The sequence below is a fragment of the Stegodyphus dumicola genome, chromosome 9, assembly GCF_044657685.1.
Source record: "Stegodyphus dumicola isolate Sdum_Otavi_A_Nest chromosome 9, ASM4465768v1".
Classification (NCBI taxonomy): Eukaryota; Metazoa; Arthropoda; class Arachnida; order Araneae; family Eresidae; genus Stegodyphus; species Stegodyphus dumicola.
Genome location: NC_140776.1, coordinates 32615494 through 32634696, shown reverse-complemented (window position 1 = coordinate 32634696; position 19203 = coordinate 32615494). Strand labels below are relative to the sequence as shown.

At 35.2% G+C, this 19203-nt stretch overlaps 1 protein-coding gene across 4 annotated transcripts in view; it reads left to right on the top strand.

Annotated features, from left to right (window-relative positions):
• Positions 1-19203, top strand: part of LOC118192447 (cell adhesion molecule Dscam1-like) — an 816729-nt gene that overhangs the window by 407304 nt on the left and 390222 nt on the right. The window lies entirely within an intron of this gene.

Here is a 19203-nt window from a genome sequence, read left to right as displayed (position 1 = left end):
ACATATTTTGCATTTCTAACTTTCATATGAGAAATTTTACGAAAATTAAAGTAAAGCTTTCAAATTTAAAAATAAAGAAAACACATAAGAAAATTAAACTCATTTAAAATTATTTATATTTTTATTTCTTACTGTTTTAATCTCTGAGATGAATTCTGATTTAGCAAGATATGCATAAATTCTTGTACATGCAAAATAAACGACCCTTCTACTTAAGCGGTTGTTAAAACGTGCCACTTAACGCTCTCGACCTACAGCAGCTGCACTGGTAATCATAAACTACATAACTTACGAAATATGTTTCTTTAATTTTGATTTGCAAATCCGAATCATAATTCATGTTGTATCGGATTCATGTTGTATTATAATTTTAAATTATTCACAACTTCAGGACTAATCAGTAACAGTATATGCCCAACTAAACATTAAAACCCGTTACTTGTGTTCTTGTGTAAGGTATGCAATGTATTTTACCAGTTTACCAACAGTTGGAATAAAGCATCAAACCATTTTTCGACCTTGATTTATTTTGTTTCCTTGATAAGTTGCTTCATCATAATGCGCAAGCAGAAATCTCTTTTCTAACTGTTAGACTAATTGCATATAACATCTATCAATTTATCTGCAATGAATGTGATTCTATTTTTTACCTTAGAAGTTTCTGTAGAGTAAACAGATACAGTGTATGAAAGCTTGTTACTCGTGGTTACTTTTACGCTTGAAGAATTGTCTTACCGAATTTATTAAAAGATAATGAATCATTTTATACGAAATAAACATGAGTTATCTATTTTGCCAGACGGGAATTTTCGTCTTTTAAAATATACAACCTTCAATTAACTAATTTCTTTGCTTATAATATTATCCGCAAGCTTGAAAATTGCAGGCAATTGTCAATAAGTTAACCTTTTCTGATACTTCAAAACAAAATAAGCTGGGAAGCGAGTTATTTTACAGAACGTATTGTTAAGAATTTTGTGTATACATAGATAATTTTAGTGCAATCATTTATGAAATAGTTATATTTTGCTGCTTAACATAAAATAAAATATCTGAAGAGAAGAGCTGTGCCGGAAAAGTAAAAATACAGGGGAAGTCCATTTAACATTGTGTAAATGGCGAGATACCGCCAAGCTGACAAAGGTTTTGGCAACTTATTTGGAGACTAAATTTCGCGATAAATCACTAAAATTCTCCAAGCTTGGCGGCATTTGGTCTGTCCTTGTACTACCGTAATAAGTATTATAATTGAATACAGGTAATGGATCACTATATTAGCTGTAACCGTAATTCGACCCTCATATTGCTTTCCAGTAACTTTGAGAACCAGAAAGTACTAGAAATACCTCGGCGACCGGTTTAAATAGATAAGATCTGCTCTCATATGTTGTTGCTATTGCTGTGTGAAGGTATTACTAGGTTAGGTTTCTCTTTAGATGCACTTTGCACTGCGTTGTGTTTAAAGTTCTTAGTAGTTTGTAGCGTAACTACTGATTTACGTTGTGATATTGTAAACACCTGTACGAGTATTTGTGTGGAAAAATCCACGAGTTTGTTTCTGTTGATAAAATAAATTTTATTGTTGTGATTTTAGAAATAATGCGGTAGCCACCATCTTTAGAAAATTTAAGAGTGTTTTTACTGATTCTGACACGCTTCTCTTTTTGGTGCTCAGTTAAATTATGGGGAACCCAATGGCAAAACAGTTCTTTTCGTGGGCAATTGTTCAAAAATAATTTTATACAGGGCTATGAATCCAGAGTTAAGTTCCTTCTGTATCTAGGTATAGCAAATTTCATCGATTAACATTTTCCGTATGGCAGACACATTATCCTGGATTGCTACTGACAGCGCCCTTTCTGTGTGTTATTCATCTTGAAGAGATGCCCTGTGTGAAATTCCGTAAACCATTTGAATACATTAGCACGAGATGGGCCTTCATTTCCAAATGTTAATTGGAGACTTCGAACGAATTCTTCGTGTTTTAATCCCGCTTTTAAATCATAGAAATTCAAAGTGCGATAGATTCTGTAGTCACCTCCATTTTCTCTTCTTCCTAAAATTTATTCTGAACTACACTACTTGCAATTAGCCAATAAAAAATTGTCTCTTTTATCGACTTGCATTCTAAAATTTTCACTACAGATACCTATTGCTTGAAATTATTTTAAGTTTTAAAAGTGTATTTTTGTATTTATTAAACTTCACTTATATATGCACTTTTGGTGAGGCCAGTTACAACAAAAAAGGGAATTGCACAGATATATGTTATAACAGTTCCCATATACAAACTTTCAACTTTTTGAGGCTACTCATTTTTGAGTTATACGAGATAAATACATATGTAAGTACGTACGTTTAGACGTTACAGAAAAATCTCTTCTGAATAAATTTTAAATCCATTTTAGAATTCGTTTCCTGATTTTCTGAAATAATATACTTTATTCTCTCCTCACGTACAAACGTCACAAAAACTTATCGTTCAAATGATTCGGTAGCGAACAAAATGTATATTTTAGTTGAAATATCATACCCAAAACGTTTTACGATTACAATAATTCATTTACTTCGTTCAGAAATATCAAACGAGAAACCACAAGGAACGATAGTAAATTAAAAATGTATGTATATTATTATCTGCTCATTTAGGCGCGTATTTATTTACACTTTTAATTCACAGTTGAAGGCTATTAAAATTTCAGTACTTCCGTAAAAAGTAAAACATGCAAGTAATGAAATTATACGCAATTAAAGTAGCCTCAGTTCACTGTAAAGATGAATAGCATAACACATTAAAAAAGTAAGATCTTCTATAAGAAAAACAACTTCTCCCATACAAACAGAAAAGATTTCAAAGTACCGCATGCATACAGACTTCAATACTTGGTAAATTTTAATTTCATGCCAATGCATTCTCTCAACGTATTTTAAAAAATCTTAATGTGCGCTGTACTTGCCATAGAATAGGGTTGGCATTTCCTCTGGAGTTTCTACCTGGTATTCCGCGGAAGGTATTTTATTTCCCTTCTCACTGGAATCCAATGGGGCCATCCCCCTATCCCTAACCTGTGGACGCTCTCTCTATGGGTACAGGCTCCCCCGAACGCTTTCTATGTTCCCCTCTCTCTCTCTCTTTGTCTCTTTAAAACACTTGCTCTGGATACGGCAACAACAACAATAATAATAGCACAAAAATCTGAAACGTCTCAGATTTTAACGATCGCCCAAAAGGGTTTGTTAAAGATTTTTTTCGATGCCGTTGAACTAGCAGTCTACTTAGCCTGCTATTGCACTCACTTCTGCTAACTCAGTTGTTTTGCATTTTTAGCTTTATTATCAAACATCATTTTCTTACTTACGCCATAAAACACTTACGCCATAAAAACATTACGCCATAAAAAAATTACACTTACGCCATAAAAAATTCAACAGAAAATTACAAAATTTTTATTTAATTAAACGAAATTTAGAATTCCCAATGCAGAGTTAAGTGTTGGCCTAAATTTTTTATACTTTTTTTACTCTGTTTCTAAGTTCATCGTATCAGTGTTCAGTTAACTCATGGCTTTGAAAAGTTCTTTTTGTCTTTTTATTATTAATGCTTTGTGTGCTTACTTTATTTATTAAATATCACGAGTTTTGCACTTAGGGCACATAAAATTCCATTTAACAGTAAAGTCAGCCCCCGAGAGGTAGCCGAGAGAAAGCCGCTGAACACTGGTAGTTCGGTCCGGGGTTCGAGTCCCGGCGAACGAACTGGCTGCATGGACATTTTCGTGGTTTTTCCCATGTGTAACGTGGATACGAGCCAGTTTCCCTTAAAAAGACCTCCACCGGGGCATCTCTCTCTTTCTGGGGAGCACGTAATAAGAAAAAAAAAAAAATCAGTAAAGTCACCAGATATTTAAAGACAATATATCTTTATAATTTTCGGTAGACAAACTCCCACACTGGAGATAAAAATGTTTTATTCTGTACAGTATTATCATTACTTGCTGTCAAATCGTTGAGATTTTCAATCAAAAATTCATCAAAATTTTAAAAAAGTAAGAAATAGCTAATAAAAGAAATTCAAAATGCATGCTTCCATATGCACATTGAAGGAATATGTTATTGAAAATTTGATAACTCTAGGCTCCGTCGAGTTTTTTACATTGCGAAAAACATTCATACATTCATTCAAATTCTTCATAACTTAATTTTCATAAAAGTAAGGCAGAGCTCTAATATAACGTGAAAATAATTTGAAAAGTGATACGTCGTTTATAGTGATTCAACGCACATTCCCATTACAAACTAATAACCTTTCAGGCTAACGCATCTTTTGAGTTAATAAGTAAAATCTGCAAACACTTCGGAGATATACTCTTCCATTAATTTTTAAATCTTTAAGTTTTTTTTTTTTTTTTTTTTTTTTTTTTTTTTTTTTTTTTAAAGTAATGACCGTATTTAAAAAACTCATTACGTCATCTATCTAGGAGGAGGAAAGCAGGGTTTATTCATATGAGAATAATGCTGAGAAAACCCACAACATACCCATTAATCCATAAGTGATTATTATTGCGTTAGTTCAGAAAGGCTGTTACTTTTGTTTTGTCATTTTGCGTCCATTCACTATAAACAGCGAATCACTTTTGAAATTGTTGCCACCAAATATTATCGACCTGTATTATATTTAAAGAAATTAAATACTGTAAAAGTCCTTATTTTCGCCAGGCTTTAATTTTCGCGATTTTCGCAAGCCCGTCGTAATCGCGAAAATTTAAGCCCTCAAAATACTTTTTACGCCTCAAATAAAAATAAAAAATCAGAAATTTTTCACTTACCCAAAATTTAATGATTTATTCCACAGTTACAAGCTTTTTCTCGACAACTTTCTTTCTTATAACTATTTTTGAATAATATACAACTATAGTTCTTGAATATAAAACAATAAAATTAATAGAAAACAGCTCATTCACTTAGAATACTATTTATACCAGCTTCTTTGAAAATTATCTCATGTTTGGCTTCAATACCGCTAAATACGCGCACAAGCCAAGAAGCTTGAATCGGTTTTAGTCGTGATATTTGCAAGTCCACGGATTCTTTTTCCTATAGATATTGAAGCTCATTAGAATACCACTCAATAAACTCACTCTTGAGCAAACGCTTGAATTCGCCATTTACAGTTATGTCCAAAGGTTGGACCTCTCCTGTGCAGGAAGCGGGCACAAAAACTGGAATAATATTCCCTTTTCTATGCAAAAGATGTACTTTTGGAATTTTTCAACTTTCTCAACTTTACTTAGGCAATTTTGAAATTTTTCGACTTTCGGTTCTGTTCATATAAAATTCGCGAAATCACAAATATATTCATTTTCGCGAAAATTATGGCCCGCGAAAATAAAAGCCTTTACTGTAATGAAGAATCTTCATAAATGTATGCATTTTGTGACAAACAACGGTACCTAGAGGCGTCAAATTTTGAATAATGTACGTCTCCAAGCGAATATGGGCATCTCGAAACCCAAATCTATAATCTGGAATTTGTTTCATTATCTATTTCACAGTTTGTAAAGCATTTGTGAGTTTTGATTAAGGAACTCAACGATTTCAAAGCGAGTAATGACAACACTATACAAAAAAAAAAAAAAAAAAAAACATTGTTATCTCCAGCGTTCGATACCATGTGTCGCACGCTGTCTGCTATCAATTTCACTTTGGCATTTTGCGGTGGTTCATTATAGACGACGTTTAACTTTTAAAATTGCTGCCACCAAAAAGTAGAAACCTGCATGATATTTAAAGCAATTAAACATAGACGAATCTGCCTAACTGTATGTATATTTCTGGCACTGTGAAAAAACAACGGTACGTAGTGATATCAAATTTTGAATAGCGTTGTCCTCCTTTCGAATATGGGTATCTGAAAGTCCAAATTTCTAATCTGGAGTTTGCTTTATTATTTATTTAATATTTTATAAAACTTTAACGAATTTTTGATTAACAAACTCAACGACTTCAGAGCGAGCAATGGCGACACTGTACGGAAAATTAAAACATTTTTTATCCCCTGCGCGCGAGAAGGTGTATCGGAAATTCTAAATCTTTGCTCATTTTAAAATTATTTTGCGATAAAGCTGTTGAATTGACTTTTATAGTTTAATTTGAAAGAACATGATATTTAAAAATAAAGGTAACACACAACACTTTCAAAACGGCCTTTTGGACGTAATGTAAAATTTGAAAGTTTTTTTTTTCTTTATTTTTTTAAAATAAACAATAGAATTAATCTATTTCTTTTTAAAATGAATTAATTCGACAGTTTTTATTTTCGTATCCATTTATTAATCTTGACCAATGTATGAAAATGAAACTGCAAATTATTATATTTATTCTTAGTGATTCTGAATCGATGAATTTTTCTTAGATTAGTGAGAGAAAGTGAGTCGACATGATCAGGAATTACTTTTTAAAGGAATATCATTAATGAACGGATAAGAACTAATCTACTATACATCTATAAGTTTAGCATCGAAATGTGGAATGAAATATCCTATTTTTCCAAACCCTACAGCTTTCGATGCTACAGTGTTTATCCTGCTACAGTAGTTTTCAGTCACTTTTCGTGACCAGTGTTGATGTAGATGATAATATTTTGATAGGAATGTTAAGGGAAGATTTTGAAGCAGAAATACATTATGTATGGACTCTGGAATTTGAAAAGGAAGAAAAGTGCGCATATTTGCATAAATGTAACGTCAACGTAAAACGAGATCATCTTTTCCATTTCTGAAGTTTGTTTACCAATTATGTCACACATTTAGTATAACAAAACCTGCTAGTGCGGATTTAGAGCTATTTGAATCAAAACTGTCTGAAATTTAAAACGAAGATCGTTATTGTTTTCAATATAGTTAAATGATTAAAGCTAAAAAGAAATATAAGGCATACGATATTCTGTGTTTGCATTTTCCATGATTTCTTTCCAATATTTCATTTTTTCCTTATTAAAAGCAATATCTTTTTAATTAAACATGTTTTATGATATTGTGCTATGTTAACGATAATTTCTAAATTAAGAAATTTGGGAAAAATCTGTAATAATATGTCAAACCTCTTGCAAACAAATACAAATGTCTGACCCAACAGCGGCCGAACTGTAAAGTCACTGAACATTGGTTAGTTTGGTTTAAATCCCGTAAACGGGCTGGTTGCATGGGTTGTCTTGTGGATTTTCCGATGTTTAACGTGTATGCTAGCTAGGTTCCTTCAGAAAGTCCTCCACAAAGACATCGCTTCCTTCAGACCCTCGGGTGTTTTGCCATAATCAAATAAACCAAACTAAACACATCGTCCATTTTTGGCCTTTATTTTCACAATCGTTAATCGTAGAAAAATACGTCGAGGTACAAAAATATTTTAATTGATACAGAGATTCAGGTTTTTGTGTTTTTAAATGAAAAAAAACATATATATATATATATATACATAATTTACGATATCTAACATTTTATCTGTTCAATTGGTGCCTATATTTATACTTAGAAAAATTTTGTACTCGTTATAAAAAATTAAATACAAAATATTTGACTCCAGTGAGACAAAAATTGATCCAGGTATTTGGTATTTAATACTCGTACACAAATTGAATAATACAATTTTTGGAAACTCTTTCAGCGTACCAAATGTAACAAAATTAATAATAAAATATTATAAATTAGTAATGAATATCATTGAATGATAGTTTAAGGGCAAAATATCAAACTCGAATTATCTTGATTTATTTATTAACTGATCCCTCGATGCTATTTCGAAATTATGTCAGATATCTCAAAATTTAAAATTAGTATCCCGGTCAATTTTTGCCACGCGAGAGTCAAACATTTTCTGTTTTATTTTTAATTACTTATTACAAATTTTTCCTAAACATAAGTTTAGGGACCCAGGGAACGTGTAAAACCATAAACTTTGTAACTTTCACAAAACTGACTTATTTATATGTAAAATGCCAAAATATGAATCTTAGCGTCGTTTAAAATACATTATCGTAACTACGACAACGGCTACAAAAATGAGGCAGATAAGGAATTTTGTGACACGGCGCGTATTGTCTTTTAATATCTGTCGAGCAGTGAGCCAGTTCACTGAACAATGATAGTTCGGTCCGAGACTGAAATCACGCGAACGGGCTGGCTGCATGGGCGTTTTCGTGGTTTTCCCAATGTGTAACGTGTATACGAGCCGGTTTCCCTTAGAAAATCCTCTGCGAAAACATCCCTTACCTGAGGCAGATAGCCGTCGAGGCTTTGCATAAGGGGAAAGTTATATCCTAAATTAATATTACACATAAACTGGAGTTAATATCTCCTATAGGTATCTATAAAAAATTCCTTGTTGTTTAAAGTACCACAGAATACTATATCAGTGTTTGCATAGTGGGTGTATACGATTTCACGTTCATTCAACTACTTATTTCATTATTTTAACTTTATTCTAAATTCTGCGCTTGTCAACTTCCACGAGAATGGATATTGGTTAAAGTATGAATAAACATCTATGTTCAAGAGATTCCCCTTCTCCGAGAAGGAGCTTTGCGGAGCAGGCTGTCCATCACTCTGATTTAGCTTCTCTACTACCGCAACTTAATTTTCCGCTGAAGATCTCTGTTAAGCCGTGTTTGTTATTCTAGTACTTTATTAGAAGTGAGTTAAGCTTTAATTAGGAGCATTAATTTTGTACTTTTAATTTTATTCGATTTAAACTTACGTTTTGGCTACCCGTAAGCTAACGGAATTCTGTTTTCGCTTATCAGAAGTTGGTGTAATCGTTGACATGTTAATACATTGGTTTATTTGAAACTTTTCTTTATTCTGATTCTTTTAGTTAGAAAGCAGAATGGACGAAAAGTTGTCCGATAGGCTGTTAAGGGTCAGAAGAAAAAAAAATTTGAATTATTTCAGATTTTATATTACGCCCACAGGGGCGTAATAAAAAATAAAAAGTAAAAGAACATACCTTTAGAATTGCCGATACACAGTTTTTCTCCCCCGTCCGTACAGTGTTCCCATTGCGCACTTTGAAATCGCTGAGATTTTTAATCAAAAATTCTTTAATGCTTGACAAAACATGAAAGAGATAACAAATCAAATTCCACATTCCAAATTTGGATTTCCAGATTCCCAGATTCGAATGGAGGACTACGTTATTCAAAATTCGATGTCTCTAGGTACCGTTCTTTTTTCACATTGCGAGAAATATACACATATTCATGCAGAATCTTCGTTATTTCATTATTTAATGCAGGGCTGTATTATTTGGTGGCAACAATTTGAAAAGTGAACCGACTCAAAATGTCAAAACGAAATTATTAGCCCTTCAAGGCAAATTCTCAGTTTCGCTTTAAAAAAAAAAAAAAAAAAAAAAAAAAAAAAAAAAAAACACTGATACCTCTACATAGGAAAAATTTAAATATATTCCTGTTTGGAAAATATTCGTATAAGTCTTTTAAAATATTGCAAATTATTAGTAAACATAAAATATGTCTTATTAGATGCGAGAGAAAGGCATTTAGCAGTTTAGAATTTTTATTGTCAGGATCGATTTAAATTTACAATAGCCGCCCAGACTGTATAGTGGTTAGGAGGTCCTACTGCTATACCGAAGGGCCCGAGTTTGAATCATGGAAAGCATTTTGTAAATGTGTAGTGTCCGCGCGGCATGGGGGCACTATAAATATGCGGGTAAGCAAACGTCCTCTCGAAAGGGTAATGTCAGGGAAAAGGTGTGCGAGATCTTCGGACCCGTTCCCCTCTGCTGGGGCGCTATCCTTCAAAATTGGGGGGGAAATGAACGAAGTCATCCTGTTACCTGTATGGTGCTCAAGACTTTGCCAGCGACAGGCGCAGTCTTTCTCTCTTTGCCACGATGAAATTCATCGGCTTGTTCTGATGTCACTGATGTCAAGTGAGATAAGTCACAACAAATTTACAAGTAATGTCTTTTAAATCCGAAGACATAGTGACTTAAATAAGCATATTTTCCCAACATTAGTTACAAAAAGTGTTGCAGTTTCTAATTCGACACCGCGTTTGCAGAAAAGTTTTTTGAAAATGGAGAAGAATTTGATTAGAATTTCAAAACAAAAGTTTTGTTTATTTAACTAATGATGTATTGTAATGCATTAACACTATTTTTAACATTTATAATGCAAATTTTTGCATTTCGTTAAGGAATTAGACTTCAAATTCAAGCAACATAATCTTGTACTCCAGAACTCTCTACCATTGGCGTAACATATAAATTTTATACAGTTTTTGCTTGTGGTAACCAAACCTATTTCTTAACATGAAAAGGCAATGTATAACAGATGAAAATAAACCAGAAAACTCTTTACCACCTCCTTCAATATTTGATTCAGCGAGTCAATATTGTGTCTCTGGAAAAAAAGGACATTCTTTCCTAAGAAGCGAAATTTAATTTCTTCTGTTTTCAAGCTTTGCAGAACCAGATAATCGAAGACAATATCGCACGAGCAAAATCAAACACTGGTTAAAGAACCTGATAACATTCCAACTCAATGTCTTGACCGTGTCACTCGTATAACACGGAGCAGGAAAATACTCCCATTTAGTGAGGTATAGTGGTAGAGATGAGCTATCGATACACAGCGGGTTATCATAGAAACTCTGGGAATGATCGATTTATCCCACTCCAAGGGTCTCTTTGACCGTTCTGAGGAGGTCATTACGGCGATGCGTGACTTCATTCTTTCATGTAGAGGTTATTTTTTGCTTTTTTCCTTCTTTTCCTTTGATCTCTTACGATTGATTTTGTAGCAATTCATATCACTGTTTAAATATTTGGCGATGGATATGAATATCTGAGACGATGTTGAAGAAATTTCAATATAGAAAAAGCGAAAGCTAAAATCAGAACAATTTTGTTAGAAACCAAATAGGAAATGTATTAAAGAACACGCTTTTTTATATAGTCTTCATACAGTTAGAAATATTTTACCACATGCGGGTCATTTTGCCCATTCCTGATTATTAGTGTTTAAGGTAATTAATTAAAAAGATATTTGAAAGCTTCCAGATTTTATATCACTTCCAAAAGGGGCGTTTTGTGTGTTACATTTACAAGGTATTTCTCAAACATTCTTGGCGAGCCTTCGTGGTGTAGTTGTTCTGCACGCAAGGCCGATATTCCGGAGGTCCATAGTTCGATTTCCGGTGGTTGCTGATTTTTCATTTTGCCTGCTTCCAAAAATACTTAATGTCTCTACACATTATTTAATATCACGTCCTTTGAAACTAAACCATAAAATTCAATTCAAGAACAATATCACAAAATAATTTAAAAAGAGCATATCTTGAGAATTTTCGGCACACAGTCTCGCTCACTGGAGCTATCCCCCCGTTCAGGGTTGCCATTGTTCGCTTTGAAATCGTTAAGTTTGTTAATCAAAAATTTGCTACATTTTTACAGAATATGAAATAGATAACAAAATAAATTCCTAATTCCAAATTTGTTGTCCTAGATACCCATATTCGAGAGAAGGACTGCATTATTCATAATCTGATGTCTCTAAATACTGTTGTTTTATGCGCAATGCGGGAAACATACATAATTTCAAGCAGATTCTTCATCATTTAATTTCTTTATATATAATGCAGGGGACCAATATTTGGTAGCAACCATTTGAAAAGCTGAAAGCCATTTATAGTGAACCAACACAAAATGCCAAAACAAACTTAATAGCCCTTCTGGGCACATTGCCTTTTTGGGCTAAAAACTGAACTTCTTAGAAGCACTAAACTGAATTACCGATGCTTTAATTCAGCAGGCTGATTATACGGAACAACAATAAGTTTACTTTTTATTTTCAGCATTATTAAAGCATTTTAAGTTTTGGAAAATGAAATATTATAAATTATATTTCAAAGTTATGAAAAACGATTTCTTTTAAGAACGAAATGTTCTTAAGTCAATGAAACTTACACTACATACCTTTATGCAAGCATAGGCATGCACTTGATCTGATAATGCTATTTAAATCCTATATTTCTAAGAAATGTGAAGCGAAATATCGCAGTCTCTGCGATAAACGATAAAGCCGGAAGAAGGTTATAATAATCTTTTTCTTTGAGCAGAACTTAAAATATAAGGCCACGCTCTTGTGCTTCAATAATCACAAATAGTAGTATCTGCAAATAAACATAGCATATATATTTAAATTAAATACTGTACAGTAATATAGAACTACACAATTAAATAATGTACTAGAAGCTGGCTCAAATGCGTTACCCATGTGGCATATTTCAAGTGTCGGTAGCGAGAGACCGAAAAGCACAATAATTGCAATTGTTAAAGCTGGCAGAAACTAACCACGTAGCGTGCACGCGATGCCAAAAACGCTGTCTGTATAAAATCCAAAAATCGTAGCTTATAAACTCACAACGTATTTGCATTCTTGTGAGGAATACGGAAAGGATAAGTTATAGTACAGATTTATGGTTATAATAGATGGTTTACGAAAGACACTCTAAATAAGCATACACTTGCGCATAATGGAAGTATATCATATTAGTGACAGTTTTTTATTTAATGAAAATTATTAATGAGGCTATTTGCACATTTTTAGACGCTTTTGCTTTGCTAAAACAGTCGTCAGCTTGGAATTTTCTTCTTTACCTGCAGCTATAATTTTGAAAGCATTATTTATCATCTGCCATTTGGCAACATTGTTTACATGCAAAGTAGCGATTTTAAAGAAGCAGTGGATGGAAGGCTATGTTTGTGTTGTTTCCGAACAAAATTATGCGTATCTAGTTATTATAAAACGCCATCAAAGCCAATGTTTTCCGATATTTAAAGCTGTGATAGGTAAGACTGTAGACAAGAAAGGTATAAGGTTCCAACCTAGACTCTATAGCTATGTACGTGGAACTTCGAGAACTGATAAGCGAATAACCGCTTTTGCTCAGGAAACAGAAACGTAAACTCAAGAAGGCTTAAATACTCGTTATTGCTCAAAATAGGGTTTAACAGATGGGCCTTTCTCAGGACGTGCAGATATGCCTCCACTTGGGCTTCAACTCAAGAGTACTAAGAAAATTAAACTTAACTAAAACGATATAGCCGAAGGTATCCAAAATTCTACAGGAGTTGGCCCTTAATGTTAACTAAACGCGAAGCTATCAAGTGCCTAAAATATGGCCGATCGTAGTAATAGCTTAGAGCGAGGGTAGCCAAAAGAAGAACGCGCGCTAGTCAGAATCTCTGTCTCTCTTACGAAGTCAGTGAAACTTCCACTTAAGTACTTCTTTTCCTTCATTTGCATTTACCCGCAATTCTATAAATGCACTCTGGCCGGGAATGCACTTTGGCACTCTTAATTGTAATTATGTAATGTATTAAAAATTTTGATAGAATACACTTCTGTTAAAAATACACTCTATTTATACAGGAATTTCCGCACATATATTAAATCAAGATTTTCCTCAAACATCCAATAGCATAATTTCTTGTCAGATCCTATGCTGCTATGGTATACAAACGTTGCGTTCTTAATGACTATCCAGAGTCGGCTTTTAGATGCAAAACATTTAGTGACATCAGGTATTTTTTGGAATCAAGCAAAATGAAAAATATGCATCGCCTTCGCCAGGAATGAAACCACGGATCTCTGGAATAAGCGCCCAGCTTGCAGACCACCACACCACGAAGGCATGCCAAGAAGGCGGGAGAAATACCTTATATACTCCCCCTTTTTGAAGGGCGACTGGAAATTTCAAGGGGCCCGATTGCCAAATCCTGGGTGAGAAGAATCATCATCCAAGACCCTTTTAGTAGACTGTAGTGACATCAGGTATTTTTTGGAATCAAGCAAGATGAAAAATATGCAACGCCTTCGCCGGGAATCGAACCACGGACCTCTGGAATACGCACCCAGCGAGAAAACCACCACACCGAGAAGGCGGGAGGCATGCGAAGAAGGCGGGAGAAATACCTTATAAGCTTTCGTTTCTGACACTGACTTTTGTGAAAATTGGAGAATGCCAAACAGTCCAGGCTAACAGGTTGCAGAGTTCCTCACTTTGTAAAGGCTAAGTTGCTGTTGAACGTGAAGAATCTTAAGAAATGCTAAGCGAATAATCGCTTAAGTTCGTGTGACAAGAAACAAGATGGAAGGGTAACTAACCCTGTATTATTGAAATAAGATTTAACAGAACTCCGTCTTGGAGTGTACAGTAAAAGCCGACACTTGGGCTTGAATTTAAGAGGCTAAGAAAATAACTAAAACTAATCTAAACTAAAGAGATAGTACAGCCGAAGCTATCAGGATTCTAACCGAGTTGGCCCCTTAACGCTAATTGACTGCGAAGCTATCAAGGGCCTGAGTACGGCCGAGCGTAATAGCAGCTTTGTGAGAAAGTAGCCCAAAAGGCAGACGCCCACAAATCAGAAACTCAGATTCTCTCTAACTCAGCAAGCAGAACTTCGCGGTTAAAAAACCGCTCTTCCTCATTATGTATTTAGAGTGGTTCTAAAACTATGTCCTGGCCGGAAGTAGTAAGTTGAAGTTAAGAATTTAACAGGAAAGGAACTTAAAATTTAACTGTTAATAAAATTAGCATAATCTTTACAAATGTATTTACTTGGTATTTGCGAAACCTTTCATTCTTTAAAGAGTGCTGTTGCGTGCGTGCGGGTTCGTAACAGATTGAATATCCGATAATAAGTTCATAAAATTTTATTTTTATCTAAAGAAATATTTCAGTACTCTGCAATGTTCCACAGAAATATCCGTACAAGTGTTTACAGTATCACGCAGTGTAATTAGCAGTTACACTTCAAACTACTAAGAGCGTTAAATGCAATGCAAAGCGCAACGAAAGAAAAAAACTAATTCGACCTCACGCTGAAATCGCAGCAGTAACAACAACAGCAGCTAAGTTAACAGCTGAGGGCAGAATGCTCGAGCGCACGTAGAGAAATTAATCAAAGATTTCAACAACTGCCAGGACAGAAACTCCTTAGATAATCTCTACGACTTACTAGTTACAAAAATAGTGCAAGCCGCCCACAAAGCATATCGTTTGAAATCTGTAAAGGCAAAACACTCGATATCCTGGTGGTCACCAGAGCTTAACACAGAGAGGAGCAGAGTTCGAGCACTTCGCAGAAAAGCACAATCCACGGTAGATCCATATCTACGGCAACTCAAAATGATAACATACAATAAAGCCAGAGCTTTATATAAAAGAAAAATTAAAGAGGCTAAGTTAATCTCATGGAGAACTTACTGTAGTAATGTCACTAAAGCCTTTGGACCTACTCAAAAGATAACATGTAACAAGGTGTTTCGTCCTACGACCCTTTCGCCTATGGTGAATAGCACTGCCTCATCCAACATCGAAGTAATCAGTGAGATCATAAATGCAGTTTTTCCTGATGATGATGAAGAGGATTTCTTAGAGGAGCAAGAGGAAGCGAGAAAAACCTACAGTATGAAATTTCGCCAAGTTACCAGAAGAGACGAACTCCCTCCTACGCAAATGGAAGTGGATAACATCATACGTACTCTGGCACCCAAAAAAGCTCCAGGTCCGGATGGAATTGATAATATCATCATTAGAGAGATACACCGGGAATTCCCAAAACTATTCCTTGCGGTCATTTCAGCTTGCTGGAAACATCAGTACTTTCCTAAAAATATGAAGTTGGCAGAAGTGGCGTTATTCCTAAAATCAGGCAAAACTCCGGCAGAACCTACATCTTACAGGCCAGTCTGTCTACTGCCAGCGCTCGGTAAGGTATTGGAAAGAGTAATTCTTTACAGATTGGACTTCTTCCTGCAAAGGAACAACGCCCTGCATCCCAACCAATATGGATTCCGAATGGGCAACTCAACTGAACATGCCATAAAAGACTTAATGCCCACTATCAAACAGAACAAGGATAACAATTTGCACTCACTGGCAATAGCCATTGACATCAGGGGAGCCTTTGACTCCCTTTGGTGGCCAGACGTAATAAATTTGCTGCACAACATGGCGTGCCCAACAGCCATTATTACCATCCTTCGCTCGTACCTTCAAGATCGAAGTGTACAAGTAACATCAGACAGCGGCATTTATGTCAAAAATGTCTTTAGAGGATGCCCACAGGGGTCATGCCTTGGACCAACACTGTGGAATATAGTAGCAAACTCGGCATTTCGTCAGTTTGAGAGCGTAGAATACGCTCGAATCATAGCCTATGCGGACGATTTTATGCTAGTTGTGGCAGGAAGGAGTAACCTCGAAATGAGATCTCAATACTGTCTTGATCTGTTCTCCCAATGGGCCAGAGCACATAAGCTTCAGATTTCGGCAGAGAAAACTAAAGCTTTGCTCATAGGACGCAGCAGGCAGCTAAGACGCAACCCAAGCATTAAACTCCATGGGATACCGGTAAAATGTTTCCCCCAATTGAAATATCTTGGGCTATTACTCGACAACAGACTTTTTTGGATGCCACATGTCAGGAATCTTAAGACTCGAATTAGCATCCTAAGCAACAACATGAGACGCATGACTTCACATAAATGGGGTATCTCATCTAAGCTACTAAACATTTGGCATAGAACCATTACAGAAAGAGTAATAACTTATGGAGCAGCAATCTGGGGTGGTGAACTTACCTCTCATATGAAAAGATCCCTGCTCTCTATTCAGAGACAGCAGCTACTTCAAGTATGCAGGGCCTACCGTACCACGTCAACACTAGCCCTACAACAACTAGCAGGAATTCCTCCCTTAGATTTGATAGTAGAAAGGGAGGCAGCTATCGTAAGGGTTACCAGGCTGGGTCAAACTTCAAAACTCTGGGGTCATAGTTATCACCACTCGGACTACGAGGAGCAAAACAACTGCAATAACTTTCATCCAGCAGCTTTTAATCTCTCTGACGGTATCAGTATAAACGACCAACCAATTCAGAGGTAGAGTAATAACCTTTTCACAGATGGCTCCAAAACTGAGAACGGCACGGGCAGCGCCTTCTGTAGACTAGAAAATGGAGTTGTAACATTCGAGTGGAAAAGGAAATTAGGCTTGAATAACTCGGCATACCAAGCAGAGCTTCTAGCTATCAGTGCTGCAATTAGATATGCGAACACATGTCAACAGGAGAAATTCTCCATACTCAGTGATTCGGCATCAAGTCTGACGGCTATCGCAAGTCAAAACAGCCGGAGTCCATTGGTATACAGAATTCAGAAACAGCTTCTGACAATGCCTATTTCGCAAAGACCCACTTTAAAATGAGTTCCCGCTCACACAGGGATTCAAGGCAATGAAGCCGCTGACCTACTGGCCAAGCAGGCAGCCAACTGTACGGATATATTAGAAAGACCAACTAAACTTCCTTGGTCTCATATTAAGCGAACAACTTTGACAAGTCTTCTACAAAATTGGCAAAGTAGATGGACAGAGGCAGAGGTAGGACGAAGGACATTTCGCTTACTGCCAAAAGTTAACATGGAAATAAAGACCTACTGTGCTAGCCTAACACAGTTCTTGACAGGTCATGGACCATTCCCAGTATACCTGAACAGATTCAGACTTAGGGATACTCCTTTCTGCGAATGCGGAGAGGAAGGCGACACGGACCATTATTACTTCCATTGAGTACATACAAGAACCTGGCACTTGAAGAAACCAGCGGACTGTGCCTGGGCAATGTGGACGACTAACACACTCAAAAACAGAATAGCCCTTGATAAAATAGAGAAAATCTCAGAACACTGCCTAAGCAGAAACAACCGTGGATAATATTATAATGTTTCAAAAGTTCAGAACTTAAAGCAGATAACCAGAATAACGCTTAGTGCCTTGCAGTTAACAATATGTAAAAACTATTATTAGTTTATAATATTCAACCTTGTTACTCTGGAGTCTTTCCCGCCGTGATGGTATATAATTCCGTTTGGTTCATGTCCGTGGTCGGAAGATATCATAGCGGTGCACTCACTCACTCACTCACTCTCTCTTTGGCCTTAAATAGCCAGTGGCCGAGCGGTAAAGTCGCCAAACACTGGTAGTTCGGCCCGATGTTCGAATCCCGCGAACGGGCTGGCTGCACGGGCGTTTTTGTGGTTTTCCCCATGAGTAACGTGTATACGAGCCAGTTTACAAAGCTCTAGAGATAAGGATGTAACTAATAGAGCTCCGTTTAGGATTGAAAGACAGTAAAACCTCCAGAGATCTATAATATGTTTTGTTTCTAGATTGTTGAAAACCAAGATTTAATATCTACTATTTTCTCCTTACTAAGAAATTCGATTCATTTAATCTGATTAATTTTCAATTAATTTTAATATTCGTGCGTTTGTTTGATTATAATCCTAATAACGAAGACAGTTATTAAATCATGTAGTAGCTCTTTAAAAGAGGTTATTGTGATTAAAAAGTTGCAGTGATTACAACATCTTCGTAGACTAGTAAAGTACAATTCATTAAGGCCTCAGTTTTGTTATGCACTATTTTAAGCAATTAAATACTTATATAAATTAAATGTGAAACACAAATAAAATCAAAAATTATTCTAAAAGGTCTAAAATATTACGCAAATAAAATATACGCTGATAATACACCTCAACAAAACTTCGTTTTTAATATTTTAAAGTTTATTATATTTTAACGTTATTTAATATTTTAACGTTTTCAAATGTCATGAATTTTAATGCTACATAAATGAAAAAAAATTAGTACCTCATTTTTATTGATCATTTTTAATTCTTTGTGCGAAGTAAAGGAAGTATTGTAATTACAAAAAATTCCGGGTACAATATTTCATCAAAAATATCCATTTTGACCGCTCGAACGCAATTTAATGGTGTTTTTGCGAGACATGTGTACGTAAGGACAGACTAAACGAATCTTTTTCCCAAAATGAATTATAAAACTAATTTTAAATTGATCCCTAAGAGATTTTTTCATGCCCTCTGTACGTATGTATATATGTATCTCAGATCTGTTAAGTGCGGCGAAGCCTAATTTTTATACCATAACAGCCATATTTGTTTACATTTGAAACTTAAGCAGAATAGTGGATTTGTTGCCTATCTAGAGAAACTAAGCTTAGCAGATAAGGTCTTCTTTTATTATTGCGAATTAAATTATGCCTAATCCATTTTGGAATCATCATTTAAGTTACTAAAGTATCCCATAT